At 47.6% G+C, this 19362-nt stretch overlaps 1 protein-coding gene across 2 annotated transcripts in view; it reads left to right on the forward strand.

Moving 5' to 3' along the window:
• The first annotated feature begins 3431 nt into the window (after positions 1-3431).
• The window catches only part of LOC143164481 (rho GTPase-activating protein 20-like), a 38369-nt gene continuing 22438 nt past the window's right edge, over positions 3432-19362 (forward strand). The window contains exon 1 of one of the 2 annotated variants that reach the window (XM_076347128.1): positions 3432-3499. The gene's annotated coding sequence lies outside the window, so the exon portion shown is untranslated. Of the gene's footprint in view, positions 3500-6948; positions 7028-19362 lie in introns of those variants that run through there. The other variant, XM_076347129.1, reaches the window with a different exon arrangement.

Consider the following 19362-nt stretch of genomic DNA (forward strand, 5'->3'; position numbering starts at 1 on the left):
AATACATTCTCCCCATGTAATGTATTCTTTTCAGCACATCTCCAGAGAGGATTTTATAGCACAGATATTTCTCAAAGTGACGGAACTGTGAAAGTATCCACCCTTGGTATGTGTTTACCTTGGAATAGTCTCTCAAGTGGCTTCTTTCTCAACACAAATAGACTTCCCCACAGAGACAAAATTTCCCTGCCGTGCAGATAGAAAACTTTCTAAAGGAAACTTCCTATACAACAGAAAAAAAAAAAAAGGGGAGGGGAGGCAGGGCGGGAATACACTTGGCCCCTATCACTTTTCCTGTCTTCTCAATGATGAATGGTTCCAGATACTTCAGCCTCTGAGACAGCCACCCAGGCAGATCCCACTTTAAGCAGCGCCAGTAATGGAGGACAGCAAGGAGTTTGGGCTAGTCTCTGAGGGCATTTACATACCTCTCAACTCTGTTTATGATGGCAAAACATTCCCATGACAGGAGCTTTAAAAATCTTGGAGTGAGAACTTAACAGAGTGCCTACTGGCTTTAGCTGCCCAGTTGCTCTTAACTTTCAGTGGGACTTAAGCCCCTAGTTAGGGGGCTCTTTCAAAAAATTTCAGCCCTGTATATTGTCGTAACACTAACAAATAACGTCATGATAAAATCTATTAGCACAATTCCCATTAACTAGCTTCCTTGCAGAAAGATCAAGGAAGACGTCAAACAAATATAGTAAGGATGGTAAGCAAGCCTTTCCCAAAATGAGATAGCAACTCTCCCTCTAGGGTCAAGTATTAAAGGGGGATGATACAGGAGAAGCCCATGTATTTGACTTGCATTGTGGGTGCATCGCAAGTTCCCCTTGCAAGGTCATCTGTCTGCTACCTTCCATGATGCAGGAAGAGTTGCTTGAAATTAAAAAAAAAAAAAAATCAAAAAAGAGGTTAAGGTAAAAAACTCATAGTAAATAAGTGACAAAATGTTCAAAGCAGATTAATAGAAGAAGAGGGATACAAAGGGGAACAATACAGGCTTTGTTGGGGCACACAAAAAGAGCTGAAAGATCTAGCAAAACTGGTGATAAATGATGGCTTCCCACAAATATTCATCTCATACTAATTAGAAAGGAAAAAGCAATAGGCTAATCTGAAAATCTTTCCAAAACAAGAGTCTGCATTACTAAATGTCTTTTCTCTTTTACGAATACTCCCTTTAAGACCCACTGTGTTTCTTTTCCATCACCTCTATCACAGTGTTGTGAACATGGCATATGTGTTTTCTTCACATAGCAGGGAGGGCAAATGGGTACCAAGTTCTCCATGAAAGGCACAGACGAGTGGAAAGTTGGTTATTTGTGATCCCATGAAATGTGCTGCAGTCATGGGTTTAGTCAACACAGGGGGAGTTGTAGGAATAATTTCAGAGAGGAATGTACCTTGTTAGTGCATGCTTTAATTGCTTTCCATAGTAATTTCTGTCCAGCAATCATGGTAGAATTATGGAATTAATGTACAGAATTTCTACCTGGCCAAGAACCCAAGGACACTGAATAGCAGCAGCGCCTGGTTAATCTGGCAGTATTTATGTCAATTTCTGTAAGCCATCAGGACTCCCAGCACAAAGACAAGCCCCTCCTGGAGACATCATCGTCACAGACCCTTAGCCTTCCAACCCAGATGCCAGACATCAGATGCCTTCCTTGAAAGTAGGAGCCCCACTTGCAAGGCCTCCAGCATCTGACCAGCCCCCAGATAACTGACCTGGCCTGTACTCATAGACTCTCGAAAAACAAGGTTTTCCACTCAGAAGCTGAGCTGAGCGGCATTGGCAGCAAACCGGTCCATGCCAAGGCCTTCCTGCAGTGGACTTTTGCCTGAGTTCCATCAGAAGATTTGCCAGAACTAACAGGTTTCCCCCAAATGTGAACCGTTCAGCTCTTTCCACTGGGGAAAAAAATAGTTCCATTGGAAAATTTCTCACCATTATTTTTGTGTTTGTATTGCAACAGATTGTAGTCAGAACTCTGAGTAGGTTGTGGTCTCTCCCCCAAACAGCTGCAGTCTAGTTGGAGAAAAGACGCAGAAAAAGGGGGAAGTTTGAAATGAAGGAGGTGAGAAAGCTGGAAGGAGGAAGAGCGAGGATCAGGAAAAGATCACGACATGTAGAAGAAATGGCAACAATTGATGGTCCCAAATACTCTGATGTGTACCACTCAGTTGTAACCAGAATCTTCCTCCCAAAGGAATGGATGGACTGCTAAATTGGATGAGATTTTTTGGAGCTCTCTATGGAAACGGATGTAAGGAATGACACAGATAGGCACAGGCAAAGTGGGAAGCTGATTGCTTTTAGAAGCTGGAAAACTGGGTGGGCACAGCTGATAGCTGGGGCAGGAGATCTGGAGGTGAGGGTGAGGGAAGGAAGCAATGCGGGAACTGTGTATGATACCTTGTAAAGTTACTTTTGTGCCCTCTTGCTCAGGCGCCCCGACTTGCAGGAACAACTCCTTTCCAGAACAAGAGTATGACTGTCTCAGGTCCTGTCAGTTCTTGGCTCTTCTACTGAGTTTGCCCAGAAAAGCTATCTTTTAGCATGATTTTCTGGGTAGCTCTTTCCCCATACTTAGTCCCCGACTCTGCCTTTGGGCAATGCCCACCATGGAAAGTGAGGTTCTGCACCACTGGGGGTTGTGAATAAATCTACGGAGCCCCCTTCCATGCCAGGTTCGCTCTGTTTTGCTTTGTAGTTTCCTAGCCTGCACCAACCCGTGCTTAAACCCCGCACAGAAATACTGATTTTCAACGAGCAGGTCCTGCCCTTTTCCCCCAGCACAAGTTCTCTTCCGTGTCCTTTTTTCCCCACAACGCTTTGAGGACTCCCAGGTGAGCACGCAGAGAGGTGCGTTCAGCCTACGCAGGATGAGCCTGGAACGTGCCGTTCCCCCGCTCTGGACGCCGGGTGAATTTCCCCCCTTTGCCTTCCCACGCGGAGCCTCTCGGGAGGGAGCCCCGCCGAGGGCTGCCGCTGCCTACTACAGAGCGGGTTGTTCCCCGGGGCACCCACGCCCCGGAGGGATGGGCGGGCGCCGACGGGGCACTCATCCCGGTCTCCCGCCTCCGCCAGCTCCGGCCGAGCAGGAGCGGGACGCGGGGCTCGGCCCGCCGGCCCGCCTCCCCGTCCGACAGGGCTCGAGAAGCCGCCGGCGCCCCCCGCCCGCGGCTGCCGCCCCGCGCCGGGAGGGGGCGCTGCCGCCCGGCCCCGCCCGGCCCCCCGCCCAGCCAATGGCCGGCGGGGCCCGCGCCGGGCGGAGCCGTCCCGCTCGCAGCGCCCCGCCCCGCCCCGCCCGGCCGGGCCGGGCCGCCGGCCCCGAGTCCTGCGCCGCGCCGAGCCCACTCGCCGGCCGCCGCCGCCGCGCCGGGATCGGGCGCGCAGCCGCCGCCGCGAACCATGGGCCACGCCGCGCCTGGGCCGCGGGCATGACAACGCGGCCGCGCCCCGAGCTGCGCCGCGGGCTCCGCGCGGAGCCAGGCAAGTACCGCGGCGGTGCCGCTGCCCTTCCTCCCGGGGGCTGCGCTGCGGGGAGGGGGTGTCTCCTGCTGGCTCCCCCCGGGGGGCCGCATTTCGGGGCGGGGTGTCTCTTCGTACCCTTCTCCAGATCTGCCTACATGTCGCGGGGGTCTCCTGCACGCACTCCCGGAGGTGGCTGCGTGTCGGTGGCAGTGTCGGTCAGCTGTTGGCGCCGGGGAAGCTGGAGAGTCTGCCGAGCCGGATCGGGAGGTGCTAGACAAGTGCTGGGGAGAAACCGCTGCCAGCCTGGGAAGAGGCGAGGGTGTCTGGTTTCCTCAGCCCGGCTGCAAAAGGGAAGGGAGGCAGGGGGAGGCGGGAGGGTTCATGGTGAGCGTCGAGCTGAGGCCCCGCTTGGCTTTGGACTGGGTCAGAAAGGAAGTAACCTGAAAACCTCTGCAGCACGGGGTTCTGAGAGCTTCTTTGCTTGAGGTGTATTCAGAGTCGCTTTTCCAGAGTGGTGGCAGAATTGCAGCGCTTTGCATCCCAGTGTTATTCCAGGAGACCTGTCAAGAGTGCATTACTTTGCATTCATGTCAGGACACAATGACAGGCAAAGCAGTCCTTTTGTTACTGCCTCGTATTTTTAGACTCTCCAGGAGAAACCGCAGTCTCCTCTGGAGTGAGTGAAGCATGTGGCACTCGGTCCAGCAGAGCAGGGAGCGTGCTGGTGGGGAAGAGATGCTCAGTCTGGACTGAATGGCAGCTGCCCTTGGTGATTTTTTTAAATTTTACAGAACAAACAATAGAATATCGTATTAGCATGGGGTTAGCCTGAAATAATGGAAAACAAGAGGGAAAACTGTAAACATTATTCAAAATGCCAGTTTGAAATTCTCAAATAAATCATGCAAAACAAACAGTAGCTGAGTGGAACTATTTTATTTGCAGGGAGTTTCCACTGGAATAAATAGCAAGTTCTGTTAAAAAAAAAAAAAAAATCTGCAACTAGTTGTAATACTTACAGTGCTTGCCAGGGGCTAGAGGGTGCCCACAACCAGAGAGATCTTTATGATCCAGTGATGTATTATTGCAGCTTTTGCTGCTAGTTCTTTAGAGACTCTTGCAGTTTTTACCTACAGGCCCTACCTAAGACAGAGATGTCTGTTTTTCCCTTTACCTTCCCATCTTCTTCTACATTTAGAACATCCCTTAACGTTCTTGTTCCTAACTAGACCTCTGTCTGCTGATGCCTTTGTGTAACCCAGACAAAGTGTTGCTGTGATGTGCCAACTCTACATTACCTGCAGAGATGGAAAATGAGGGCCTTTAGCAGTATGTTCTTTGCCTCAGCATCACAGCCGGTTGCTAGCTTGCGCAGCCAGAGCAGTAGGGCCATGGACACCTGCTTCTGCAGGAGCATGAAGCTCCTATGTGGACTGTGTTCCCTGGGATGCATAGAGCACCACCAGGCACTGCAACTCAGCCTTCCCAGTGATTTCTTCAAGGACCTGAGCATCACTTTGTCCAGCATGACTTTAAGCTAATTAAGCCACTGGTACTTGATGGGATATGTATAAATGGCAGCGTTCCTGGTAATGGGACAGCTCCCTAACGACTTGCTGAGACCTGACACAGCTTGTGCCCAGCTGCAGGAAGTTCCTGGGTGGATTTCCTGGGCCCCTGGGCTGGTGCTTTCCAGGGCACACCTAAAGAGAAGTAAAGCATTTAGTTTGTGAGCCAGAGAGAAAGTGGTCAGGAGGCCGTTTTGATATGCACAGACCTTTTAAACCTCCCCCCCAAGGTTTGCAACTAAACAGTTTTCTCAAAGATCTCACTGCATGTACAGGCAGTTAGCTTGATTGGGAAGCCTATTTATTTAACGCCCTCTAGTGATGTTTTAAAAATTAATAGATTCCTTTCAAGAGGAAAACAAATATTAAAGTTATTGGTTTAAAAAAATTTAAATTTTCTGAGAGTCAACTGCTTCAGGGAATCCCTATCAAACACAATGCCACACTTTGGATAGGTGCATAACCTAATTTTGGATAGGCTTCTGTAGGCATGGAGACATAATGATAGTCTCTGCCTCCCCTGCAGACTCTCAGTGGTGCTCAGTGAAGGTCTTTCCATCAACAGCACTGGATACAGTTACTTTCTCTTGACCTGTCTTTAAGTGCTGCTGCACTTGAGGTTTTGGCTGAACCCACATGTAGATCGCTTAATGTGGCTCTGGTCTAGGTGAGTTTGGCATTAGCAGAAGGGACCATTTATGCTTCTTGGTGCTTCACCTTTGTTCATTATAATTCAGCTAGGCTGGCCCCAGAAATGGGAAGTGTGTGGCCTTGTTTTTGCAGAGGAGCAAGCTCCAGGGACTAGAACTCCTTCAGATTGTAACCAGGGGATGTGACTTGAGCATCTGTGTAGTCAGACTGGTTTTACTTCATAGGTGTGGGAGATGTTGAGGAATGTACCATTGATATGGTTTCTCTGAATTAGCTGGAAGATGTAGTGGATGTTCGTTCTTCATTACTAGCCATGAGGGATCCCAGATCCCCTCCTGCTTGTAACATGGAAGATTCTGATTTGCGGCTCTGATGCAGAGATCCTTCTTGTGGATCCTTTCCTAGTCCCTTGTGGACAGCATTACACCAGCACGCTGTACTCCACCTTCCTGCCAGCCACAGGTTCACCACTCCTCTGCTGTTTCACCCTCTGTCATGCCAGCACCCTCACAAACACCCCCAGACTCCTGTATTGCTCTGTTCACCTTCATCCACATATTACTCACTCCTCCATCCTTGTCAGTGCCACCATTACAGCAAGTAGCACTCACATCCAAATACACGCATCTCTGAAAACGCCTACAGCAGCACTCAACCACTCACACTGTTACTCGCCTGTGTCCCGCTTACAGCAGTGTATGATCACACCTACATTGGACTGCACCCGTCTTAAACGAACACCCCCAGCAACCTCTGGAGCACCAGCAGCACATCGCCTGTTTGGCAGCACTGCTCAGGAGACAACACATATTCTCTGGCTGGAAGCTGATGTGCAGAGGTCACCTAGAGGTGGTACTAAAGTATGGTACGCATCTGCCTTGCCAGCTCCCCGCCTCTCTGTGTGCTTCTGGTTAGGGACCTGGCATCTCCTCAGGATATTATATTTGACTTGTCTGTGAAAGTGTCATCAGTATGAGTACTTAAGCCTAGTAGAGCAAATAGCAAGTCTGCTTAACACCACCTTCTCCGTTTCAGCCAGAGGTTGGGACTGTGGCAGTCACTGTGATTTAAAAAACAAACAACAAAAACAATAAAACCCACGTCTGTTCATCTTCCACTTCTCGGCATTTTCTCCTGAGGGATCTTAGAGCTATGGGAAAAAGGACCGGCACAGGGATGGGTGTGCATGGGCGCAGGGGATCAACCCCTCTTTTCTTGTCTCCACAGTGCTGCCCTCCTCATGTGTCCCTGAGAGCAAATGGCAGGACAGATAAGGACGTGAAAGTTTCCAAAACCTGGCGCCCATAGTTAGCCCCTCTGAAAACAGGTAGGGTGGAGCCCAGCTTGTGGCATGTGAGAGAGAAACTGAAGCAAAACAGGATGTTTTTGTGATTTAAAACTTATTTTTCATAATTCCTATTGAAAGGCTTGTTTTGGTTTGGTTTTGAAGTTGCCTGCTGCGTTTATTGGGAAATTTATCAGCCAAAGAGCTTTGTGCATATGTGTGTGTGTGTGCGCGTGTGTATGTGCACATGTGCTTGCATAGGGAAAGCAAATGAAGAGGCTACTATTCAGCCTCAGTCATTATGCTATCTAGCCTTTGTCTGATTAACTGGAGATGCTGTACCCACTTTTATAAATCCTAGCCTCTGCAAAGCACTGGCATTTTATCATTGACTTCAGTGGGACAAGACATTTTCTGCCTTAATCATTTCTTCTCCTTGGCTCATCTATGGGTTTCTGCAGTAGCTTGCAGCAGTTGCTCCTATGGAATAATTCTAACAGCCTCGTATAAGGAACTTAATGTGAATAGTTTGATTCCACTGCTTATCTTTTTCCACCTCTCATGCCATCAACAACTGGGACGCGTTCTTTAAGGCCACACAACTTGACTTGCATTGGTTCATAGCAAGAGCTTTTTACTGTAAGAATGTGCATATTTCTTTGTTGGCCTCACTTGGCAAACTATCCTCTGGCCTCCAGGTTGTTTGATCTCTGAGTTCTTCATCCTCCATGATTAGCTTCTCCCCTTTCTCAGTCCACTGGCATCTCTTCAGGCTGTGTTTTCAGGCCCCTCCTTCGCACCTTCTTTTTCACATGAGCTCAGCTCACATAATGCTGCTCCTGCGTGCCTTTCCATTCTTGACCTTTGCCCAGCTGCTCAGCAATGTCTCTTTCTTGGCCTCTGTCACAGTTCAACCTTTCATATCTTCCTGCAACTCCAAAAACTGGCAAAAAAGGGCAATTGTTCAAGCCAAAGTCTACTTTTATTTGCCTAGCTTGTCTAACTTTAGACTTGCAGCTCCACTGAAATTCATGATGTTTGGATCCTCATTTGAGGCTGGGATGCCTATTTTTCATTTCCATCAACTGCAGAATTCTGTGGGATTAAATCCTACAATTCAGTACAAACCTATATCATGAGTTTTGAGGAGGAGTTGGACAGTGAATGTTACTAATAAGTGTGTTACCTGTTCTGACGCTGACAGGTAGATGAGCAAGCAACAGAAAGAGGAAAATGCCTTTCATGGTGTGTGTGCTAGCAGAGGTGCTGTTGATTAACCCATTTTTCAGCCAGCCAGCTCTGAGAATTCCATTTACAACCCCAAGTCTGTATAATGCTAACAGGGTGCTTATAAGGCATAAAGGGATTAATGTTCAGCTCTAATGAAATCCAGATGCACAGAGCTGCCTCTTTTCAAGGTCTTTTCCATGGCCAAGCTGCAAATAAAATGATTTAATCATTGTAAATAGATGAGAAACACCAGACTTGCAACATGCACTAGGTACTTAAACTCACAGGCACCAAAGGCTGCTGGCAGTTACCTGGTGGAGAGGATGGGGTCACCCACTGACCGTATGCTTGCAACAAGATAATTTGTAAGGTGGGAACTTGGGACCTTTCTTGGGGAGCACAGTTCATGCACATGTTTGCATTAGAGCTGGGGGAAGCTGGCTCAGAAACAAGCCTGCGTCTATCCCTAAGAATGCACTGGTAGTTAATCTGGGCCCTAGCAGGGGCTGGACCAGCATACTCAAGCTCAGAGGCCCTGCTTCGGAAAGGCTGAAGTAATTCTGTAGCTGGGCAGACCCAGCTGTCTATGAGTTTTCAATTTTTAATATGGCAGGAGGAGGAGTTTTGAACCAAGAGAGGGAAAGAGAAGGGGGTTATTTTAAAGACATGAAGGAATGTGTTACATTCTTCTGTTCCTCAGGTTTGGCTGCTCTGCAAGTTTTTCGTTTTGCCAAAGCTCAATTCAGTGAACTATTTATTTGCATTTTTAAAGAAAGAGCACGGTTCTTAATTTACTTCGGCCTCAGTGATGAATTTTTATACTGTGAAGTCCAGCAAGTTCCCTTCCAATGTTATATATACATCCAACTTTACAACGGAAACTTCTACCCCAAAGTACCAGCCTGAATTAAATGGTTTAAAGGGGTCTATAAAAGTGTGCCCCCACTGATTTCCCATGAGTCTTATCAGTAGTCACCCCATAATTGTTTGATGCTATACTTATAATTAGAGCATGCCACAGCTTGATGCTAGAGACCATATATATGTGTAGAGCTGTGTAGAGGTTTTCTTTAGAGCTATAGAGGGAAGAATTCCTCGTGAGAGGTTCCTGGGGTAGCGTTCAGCATTGGTTCAAGGGAAGGAAAGGGACGAGGAAAGAGACCCACTATAAAGTTCTAACAAAACATATAGGGGGAATCTGTTGCAGTGGGTTTTCACCATGGGAATAAGCATTGCAGGAAAATCCCAACAGGCGGCAGCTGTTTGGTCTAATCCATTGTCAGCAAATATTTCAAATTTACTCAGCCCTGGACATCAGAATTGCAACCAAACAGTCAGGACCTCCAAGAACAGGTGAAGAAATTTTACAAAACAAAGTTTTACTTTTCCCACCGCTTTTGGCCTCCTATGCTAGTACTAGAAGGGGGAAGTGCTTCCTCTAGCAGCTGTTAGTTCCTCACCTGGCCAGAAGCACGAAGTACAGAAGTATTTCTAAATCGACATCAATATTTATTGATCTCTTCAGTTTCCATCAATTAGCAATTTGCTGTGCTGTGTTGGCTACAGAGAAGAGACTTGCATTTGTGTTACTCAAAGTTTTTCAGATTGGTATCAATGCAAAAAAAGACTTTGTCCGAGTGCACCCTTCAGAAGTTCAGAGCCTGATCCTGTTGAAGGTGATAGCTAATGGTCATCCTTACTGGCAGTTTTTCTTGCAGTGCTTTTCTTGTTGTCCCAGAATACATAGACACACACCCTCCTGCTGAACCTTCAGATTTGCAGAGAAAAGACCACCCATGGAAGTTTTCAGCAGCAGTTGCCCATAATTTTCAGATTCTGTCCACCAACACTGTATCAGTGGACTGAGGCTTGGAAACAGCAGAAAATTTTTTATTCTTGTATTCATCAGTTTTCACCTCTCTGTCCAGAACTGGGTGCCGCAGTGAGGAAGCACAGAGCTCCAGTTGGGCACCCAAGTGTCTACAGAGGCACAGCTGATGAATGGGAGCTGTGGCCTTGTCTTCCTGCTTAAAGCTTTTGGGCCCCTTTTTAGGTACGTGTCCTGCAGTTTGAGTGACAGTTGAGAGTTTCACTTTGTTTTAGGACCCTGGGCAGTGCTGTATCAGACCAAATGCTGGTACTCATCCCCAGGCATGCATACTCCTGGTGGAGGGGAGTGCCATGCAGGCAAGGCTGTGTTCAGTAGCCAGAAACACAGGCCCAAGCCTTGACAAATTCCAAGTGTCCTGATTTGGGGTCCAGCCCAGTGTCATTTAAGAACATGGACCATTACATCAGCTTTTCAGAAAGACCCTCTTCAGTCAGTAAGACCTCTGGTGCTCCGTGAGACAGCAGTCCCCTCCGTGCTTTGCAGGACATCCTCTCTCATTGCCATCCACTGTCAGTGTTGTTCCAGACTCCCGAGGAATGCAGGCCCTGCAGGCACAAGTTATCCATGGGAGCAGGGAAAAAAAAGTGGCATGGAACAGATTAGTGCGAGTCAAACTAATCCCCAGCCACCTCCAAGTGGAAAACCCACTCAGCCTTTGGAAGCAGAGTTTCTCCCAGTCCCCCTTATATGGGACATTTTAAAATAAACCAGCAGGGCTCCATTTCTTGGAAGGAAAAGGAAACATTTCAAAGTGTGTCCTTGCAAACTGATTTACTGCCATCAGGCTCTGCATATTTTAAGAAATATTTGAGTTTGGTTGGAGCCGCCATTTAGCAGTAGGGGAGAGGGAAGCAATTAGTGAAACAACACAGGAAGATGAACTTGCGTAAAACAGCTCAGATAAATATTTACACCCTTACCTCTGAGTTCACATTAAACCCTGCCCTGTCTCTCTGAAGGGACTCGCATCCACAAATAAAATACTGGGCTGTGGCCACCCAATGTTGTTTTACACTTCCTCCTCTGATTAAGTAGGCTAATTATGGATCTTAAGGAATTGAAAAAGATTCTCCCTAGCATTTGCAAGGAAGTGTTAATGCTTTACGATATGCCTGTGCTGGCAAAATTCACCCCAAAGAGCTCGTAAAACAGCTGCACTTTTTTCCCTCTCTTCTGGACACTGAATTTTCACCCTATGCAAGGTGAAGTAGTGCAAACTATTAAAATATAAATGGACAGACACACATGTCCTTACCTAACATGAAGCAATATGGAAAAAGGAGACTGGATGGATCAGAATAGGGTTGCATTAGCCAGAAAACAGAATGGACTGCCAGAGTCTCAGGGTGGCAGGAGGCATAGGACAGTTAGCGTAGTGTTAATTTGGCTGCATGAACAGTTAATACTGCTCCTTATTAGGTGGGGTGAGTCATCCGTGTTGTGGAAAAGCTTCTTGTAGCCCCAATAGTAACGAAAGGACCTGTTTCTTTGGACAGGTAGATGATGGCAAATGTTCAGGTAACAGGAATTCCTGACAATATTCCATGAGATTTGATCTGCTCTAATTCTGTCTGCTCACAGATGTTGTTGGTCTGTGCTTCGGGATAAGCTCCCAGGGCAAGAACTGTGTCTGTCTTGTTTTCACAATGAAAATGTCGCAATAATGACTCCAGGGGAATTATGATTTGAGGAGAAAGGACACCTAGCTTCCAAGCCTAGCTCTGCCACTACTTTTCTGCATCACTGTGGGCATGTTACTTAAGTCTACATCTGAGCCTCAGTTTTCCCACTCTCCAAGCAGTCACTTCGAAGCTGAAGTAGGGCTGTATGGGATAAGAGTAAGGAAGGGCTTAGTTGAATAAAGACTGTAATCTGTTTTAGAGCCCATCAGCTGAAAAATGTTGTGGTGAAGCACAATAGTTATATAGAGGGAAAAGCAGAAAGTCACTTTGCTAAGGCTACCACTATCTCAGAAACAGGCTGTGTCAGTCCTCTGGCAGCACTGGGAGCTAATCATGGTCCCGACAGAGCTCCTCAGTTGGCCACCTGCTTGTGGGCACATACAGCGGTGGGCATTCCTCTAGACATGTAGGGTTTGCTTCTCTTCCCTTATTCACCTGCCCTGAAATGTCTCTAGAGCAGCCACGAAGGCCTCGTGTACCACAGGGATGCTCGCGTGGCAGCTGTTTGGGAGCTGGGAATGGGGTGGCGTCACAGCACAATGTGTGGAGCTGCTCCTACAGCTGCCAAAAACATTCCTGTCCCTGGGATGAGAAACCTGGGGGCACAGCTGGTGGATGAGCGCCGTGAGCTGGACGCCGCAGCCTGCTTCATCTTCTCCTGGCTATTCTGCATAGCGGGAAAAGGCTCATCTGGTGTCTTGGGGTGGAATATCTGACAGAGCCTGACTCTGCTCAGAGACAGAGCATGGAGCAGCTGCGGCTGTGGCTAACACTCCTGGAGGTGCAGCAGGCCAGGCATCAAAATGGGGAAAATTATACTTTTTGGTCTGGCTTCCTCTCAGAATGAGGCACTTGCTGTCACCGTAAGGACTGGGAGGTGGTTGTACCCTGCCACCACCAGTAATGTCTGATCTTGTTGGTGGATTGCACCCCGATGGTGGGAGAGAGGTATCAGAGGCTGGGGATGTTCCTGTAGGTTTTGTAAAGGCAGCCAGCTGTGACACCTCTTAGCCCCGCTGCAGGGAAGGGTGATGCCAACACCCTCCTCAACAGCAGATAATCCACAGGTAAATCCACAGATAACAGAGCTCACAGCCCAGCCTGGGAAAGGCGTAATTCCAGGGTTAAAACAGTGCAAAACCACCGTGCTGCAGCACTGTCTGAGCTGGCCTCAGACCATCCCCACTGGGGAAAAAACAGGGTGAGAAGTAGAGGGACGGGCCAGCTCTTGGGGAAGAGGAGCAGATGGCCCCAGGGAGGAGGCTGGGGGTACGTTTGTGGCCCCTCGGGGCAGGGGGGGGCTCTGTCTACCTCTCTAGGCAGCTCCGGCCCTGCTGCCCCCATTTCTGTTCAAGCTGAGACAAGGGGACCCAGAGCAGAATCGCTGAGTGGCTGGCAGCAGCCCAGACGCCCACTGAATGCTGCTAGAGCTTCAGCAGCCGGGAGGAACTGGTGTGCAAGTGGTGGCTTGTGCCTCTTGGGCCTGGGGTGATGGGGGAGAGGATCAGCCAGACCTCAGCAGTGAGCAGTGTTTGTCCTGCTGCTCAGTCCCAGATCAACGCTGCAAGGGGTACCTTCGAAAGCTGGATCCAGCTCCTTGGGCAGCCCAAGTCCAGACTCGAGCTGAGGGGGAAGGCTTGGGTCTGCTGCCTTGCAGACCAAGGCAGAGACTCCAGCTAGCCAGGTAATGACCCATTTAACGGTTCCATCTCAAACAGTTAACTAGTGGTGAAGTTGTTACAGGAAATATTCTGAATTGCACAGGAAAAGCAACATGTTCAGCCCTCCACCCTGAGATTTCATGTGCCTTCTGGCAAAGCCAGCCACAACAGTGCTTATACTCATGGTCTTCTTATGCACTCTGACTTTGGGGGAAACTAAGCGCAAGACAGACGTGGGAGACGCCTTAGGAAACCTGCTCCCCCTTCCTCTAATCAATCCTTTCAAGAAGGTTTTCATCTCCTGAGTGTCTCACTCTGTCTACATCTGCAGACTCGCTCCCTCAGCACATGCCGCAGGCACTACTAGTGCATCTGCTCACATCATTCCTGTTTTCTAAAGTCAATAGGCACTACACTTCTAGAGATTAAATTTTTAGGCATAGCATGATTTCTGGATGTCTTCTAAAGACATCTAATGCTTGAACAGCTCTGTTACTTAGCAAACCTTTCAAACTAGTGCTCCACCAAGGTTAATTATTCCTATTACTCTAGTAGTAGAGACTCAAGGCTCTTATACTAAAATAATTCATTGTATATGTAATTTCATGCTACAATCCTGGCTCGATTCATTATGTTGCTATACAAGCAGTATGTAAAACTTCCCCTGAGAGTTCAGTGACCTTGGCCTGGCTCTTTCCCTACATTACATGAGTGTAAAGCTACTGACTATAGTGGATCAATGTTGATTTACACCAGTTGAGGATCTGGTTGTCTTTGCTGGTCTCTGCTCAGTCCTGGGGCTACTTAGCAAGGTTTGTGGCAGCCCCCTGTCCTCCCATCTCCCCTTCCCTCCAGGCATGCCCCTGGGACCTTCCTCACTGCGAGCATCAGAGCGGGGGGGTGTTTGCAGCCCACCACTCAAGACCAGGTTCCCCTGGGACTGTTGGTGGGGTTACCTTGGTGCTGGGTGGCAGGGGAGGTCTCGGGCTGGGGGTCGTGCAGGAAGCAGCTGCTTGTCTCGGGAGCTGGTTCATACAGAGCATGTTTTTTAGAGGGCCCACTCCATTTTGGAGCCTTCTCCCTTCTCCCCATCAGGTCATGCTGGCCTGTCTGCCTGGCAGCAAGCTGAAAGGAAGCTGGCTAACTGCCTAATCATGAGCACTGTCATGACAACAGATCTCTGCTATATATAGCATCTTCCCCTGGCTGGGAACTGGGCAAAGATGGGGAAACCAGTGCGGGAACCAAGTCACAGCCCAGGCTTTTGTCTTGGTCCTAGAACTCCAAACACTCACCTTTTAAAGGACACTTGGAGGAGAACTGGAGAGTTTTTTATCTTATTCTGGGTGGCAAGCTGCGCAGGGAATCAAGGCTGAGAAGAAAACAAGTCACATTCCAAGGAGCTGGTGGCATGATGTAGAAAGGAGTGTAGCTTTTCAAGCCAGTATCACCCAAGATCAGGCTGGCAGAGAGTGGCACAGCACATCTGGATGAGATGCAGGGCAGGTATGCATGGCTGAGGCTGCCTCCCAGTAAGGTGACACTGAGTGCCCTGCAATGGATTTCCCCATTCGGGGGCAAAGGGGAAGGACTGCAAGACAGCAGCTTTTGGAGCCTCTGCTAAAACTGCTCCTGGTCATGGGGCCGCATTCAAGTTTGTACAGTTTCTTGAGTGGCAGATGAAGTCTGGGAACAAGGGGAGAAGATGACAGCAGCTGTGCAAGTGCACTTTTCCCCAAAACTCATTTTAAGTGCAAATCAGCATAAAAGGGCAAGCCCAGTTGTTTCCAGTTCATGTAACCTAATGCCTGATTTCCTTTTATGCAGTGAACAATTTCCCCTTCTCTTTCTTTGTCTCTCTCTATTTGGGTTTTCTAACTAGAAACGCAACTGCAGTCTTATACGGGCACTTTGTAAGAGCATCCTGCGCTCACATAAACAAGAGATGTAACAGCAGGAGGCAGAAGCGCCTTACAATATCTCATTAAGATACTTCTGTAGGAATGCTGCTGCTAACATAAACTCATTATTGGATGGAAGAGCAGCAGCGGTTGTTTTCACGTGGATGGATCCAAGCCCAAGTGATCAGTTAATTGTTTCTGTACTCTTAACTAGATTCTTAAGTATTTTTTTGAATGGTGCCTCAGACCTAAATACCCATGTGCTACATTTATATGGTAACTTTTGCTCTGTTCCAGTAGACCACTGAAAAATGTGCCTTTACTGGATTCAGTTGATTAATAGCAGTGATCAGCTATCTGCTCTGACACAGCATACTGATACTGTGATGAGAGTATTTGTAGGAAGAGATTGTTTCACAAGATCCATCCAAGAATGAGAATAATATTGGTGTTATTGGCTCTGAACAATCTGTGATGCTCCAAATAATCAAAGACATTGTGACCCATGTTTTACTCTCTCTGACTGTGCCTTTAGCAACATAAGCCTCCCTAACTGATCTGAATGTCAGCATGGAATTGACTCAAGGTCCACATTTATAAGTTTGGATTTTTTTGTTTGTTTTTTTTTTTTTAAGGGTATATGATACCCTTTCCATCTTCACAGCTAGAAAGTGGACTGTTTGTCTAACTTGGGGAGAATGACACTGACAGCCAAATGTTCTGCATAAAAGAGTAACAGAACGTGGCAGCTAAGAGCATTGGGAGAAGCAAATTTCCCTTGGAAGTGTGAGCTGTGTGCCTGCAGCCATACTGATGACGTTGATAGGGTCGCTCCATTCAGTAGCATGCAAAGAACTCATAGTGAAACATTAGTATGCTGAGAATAGGGGTAGACCTAAATTAGCCCTCTCCCTATATTTGATCTTACTGCTTTTAACCCCCCCTGGGTACAGGGAAGCCAGTCCAGTGTCAGGTCTGAAGCGTGAAGTTGATCTCATTTCCATATGATGGTTTGTAATAAAATGCAGCTTCAAACCTCTTTAAATCCTGCTTGTGATGGCAACAGAGTCGGTGCAGGGGCTCGTTAAACAACCACATAGGAGGGAACAGAAGGGGAAATGCTCAAGCTAAATTCAGAGCTCATTGGGGCAGCTGGACTTTTCCTTCACAACACATTAGACACTGATGGGTGAATGTCTCAGATCTGGAGTCACGTCTTAATTTTTAGATGATGTCCATCTCTATCTAGCAAGGGACAACATTAATAAAATCAGTGCACAATTCTCCCCTTGTCAAAAGAGAAGGGAGGGAATGGCTATCATCCCTGCCTCAGCAGAGAGCGTATGGCGTGGAGACAGGCTAACTGACTGATCTTCCTTGCTGTGTGTTCAGTCCTCATGAAGGACATTTCCACTACAGACTGCAGGATGGTATGGACGTACTAGGCTAGTTTTAAACATGCTAGCTAGCCCCATTTCTTGGCAGATGCTCTGCAGAGCTTCATCCTACTATTTCTACACTGCGACTTGTTTTCAGACTGTCTTTTCTCTCTCGTTCAGTGATGACATACCTAATGGCCAAAGCAGAGCTACCCAGGAGCCTTCTTGTAGTGTATTTTTTTCCCCTGGAAAATGCAGATTAATTGAAAACAAACATTTTGTCAAAACACACTGCTTTGGAAGAGCCTTCCAGTAAAATGAAGGGAGGGCTCTGAAGGAACTCTTCCTGCCACACAGGATCTTAAAGCTTCCTGCCAGCCAAGTTTCCATTGGAAATGTCCTCAACTCATGCCAGCTTACCCACCCAGCCCCAGGGCCTGCAGCTTTGCAGCAGCCCTATCATATGGATTAACCCAGAAATTCAAAGTCCAGTAGATCTGTCACATCTTACTGTGCAGGTGGTCCTGCATCCAGGCAGCCCTGACCTTGCAGGTGGCCAAGCCAGCCAGCTCCTTGGCTGCGTCTGCCTCCCACATTTGGTCTGGAAGCATCAGGGTCTCTGGTCCACGCCATCATAACCTACAGTCTTTCGTAGCATCAGCAGCTTGAGAGTGACAGACGTGTTTCCCTGCTGCTTTGCACTGACCGACAGAAATGAGTCTGACCAGGCAGCTTCCCACCACTGCTAGCAGAGTGCACGAGTCTTGTCAGCTTGCAGCAGATGCTAGGGTCAAAGAAAGCACACAGTGTTTTTGAAGACACAGTGTATCAATGTTTCTGAAACAAATAGTTCAATTTATGTTTTGCAGAAAAATTGCACTATTAAAAAAATTTTGTTTTCATTTCTGAATGTGAACTAAACCAAATAGCAGCATTCCAGTGCCACAGACATTGCAAGCTTTGACCAACTATTGACAGAAGGAAAATACACCCTGTACTGAGCAGGTGTCATTATTTTTCAGCTCCATCCCACCTTAACTATCTGAAGAATAACATTCAAGCACAGAGGTCAATGGGGGGAAAAAAAGCCCGCTCATGCTGGCCAGCTGAGCCGATAGTGTAGGCCTTACATGGGTTTGGAATGAGGGGCATTAGACTCACAATCTCCCCAGTGCCAAGAAATACACAGCTAAAATTGGCAGCTCTGAGATGAGTAATGCACAAACACGGTCCAGGGTGTTGCAAGTGTTCAGGCACTTTCAGAGTATGTTGGGTAAATGAGTATCTGTTTCCATGGCATCAAAACAGCACAGAGATTATGCCATGTCCCTTTGGCAGCTCTCTGATTCTAGTGCCTGGTTAATGTGAACAGTGCAGCAAAAGCACTCCTTGGCTCTAACATGGAGAGGCACAGCAAAGTCCCCCCCTTCATCCGAAAGCTGTGCTCGTGGGGAAAGGCTGCATGATGCTGCTGGCACCCAGGCGAGCCCCAGACTGTGGACCACCAGCCGCCTGCTCCAAGCACTGCCAGCTGTGCTCAAGCGCAGCCGTTGGGCAGGAGACAGAGGCCTTGTGGTGTTTCTTCTGTGTAGTGAGATGGGAAGTTTTTTTGCAAGGAAACCATAAAACTGTAGACCTTAAAAACATGCAGAATTCAGAGTACATTTTACATGGCACTGGAAGAACACTCAAGGTGTTGGGAGACTGTCCTTGTCCAGCAGCCTCTTAAGGAAACATCATTTACATGGGCTAGCCCATGCAAACCAAAATTGTTTAAACTGGAGTACACAGCTAGGTTCTCCCAAGCAGGGAAGGAGGACATGAGTAACTGTTTTACCTTGCATGGCTACTGAAACCAAAGGCAGAACAATTTATTATTCCTCTATTAAATATGCAAATCAAGTATGTTAACCGTGAAATTACACCAATTAGTTGTGTCCCATTCCCTCAGTAAGATGCCACTCGTGATCTTGTTGCCATCATCTCAATGATGTCCTGCCAAGGATACGTGACTGGCTAGGGTTGAAGAGACTTTGGCTGAGGGCTTGGAAAGCAATTTTCTGGTTTGCCTGGAGTCTGTTTGGAATCAGGCAACTGGACCTCTGGGCAACTGATGATCTCAGCATTTTATTTGGAGATAGCAAGTATGGGGAATACCTTGTGTCTTGTAGTCACAGCATTTCACTGGAAACCCAAAGTTCTGTCTTTGTGAGACTTCCATGGGTAGTCCAGTGCCTGCTGGAAGTGGTGCTAGTGAACAGGTCCTCAGACTCCTCTGGAGAAGTGCAGTGAGCGGGCAAAGACAAGGCTTCTTGGAAGGCATTGCTGCCACCATTCAGATACAACCTGAAACCATTTCTAATGGTCAGGAGAAGAAATCCACCAGTACTTGACTTTCTGATATCTCCCTTGAAATTTATTCTGAGTAAAATGTCCTTCTACACTACACTCACATCATGTATGTCATTGGTACTCCTTACCATGTTGTACTTCAGAGGAGACTAGTTTTGGGGTGGCCAAAGTGATTGCTTTACCTACAGTAAGGTTATTATGTGCCATAGGATTCTTCAGCACAGAAGATACTATTACGTGCAAGGTTTTATTACAATGCTATTCAAGATGTTACTACAATG

Source organism: Aptenodytes patagonicus, chromosome 9 (assembly GCF_965638725.1).
Source record: "Aptenodytes patagonicus chromosome 9, bAptPat1.pri.cur, whole genome shotgun sequence".
Classification (NCBI taxonomy): domain Eukaryota; kingdom Metazoa; phylum Chordata; class Aves; order Sphenisciformes; family Spheniscidae; genus Aptenodytes; species Aptenodytes patagonicus.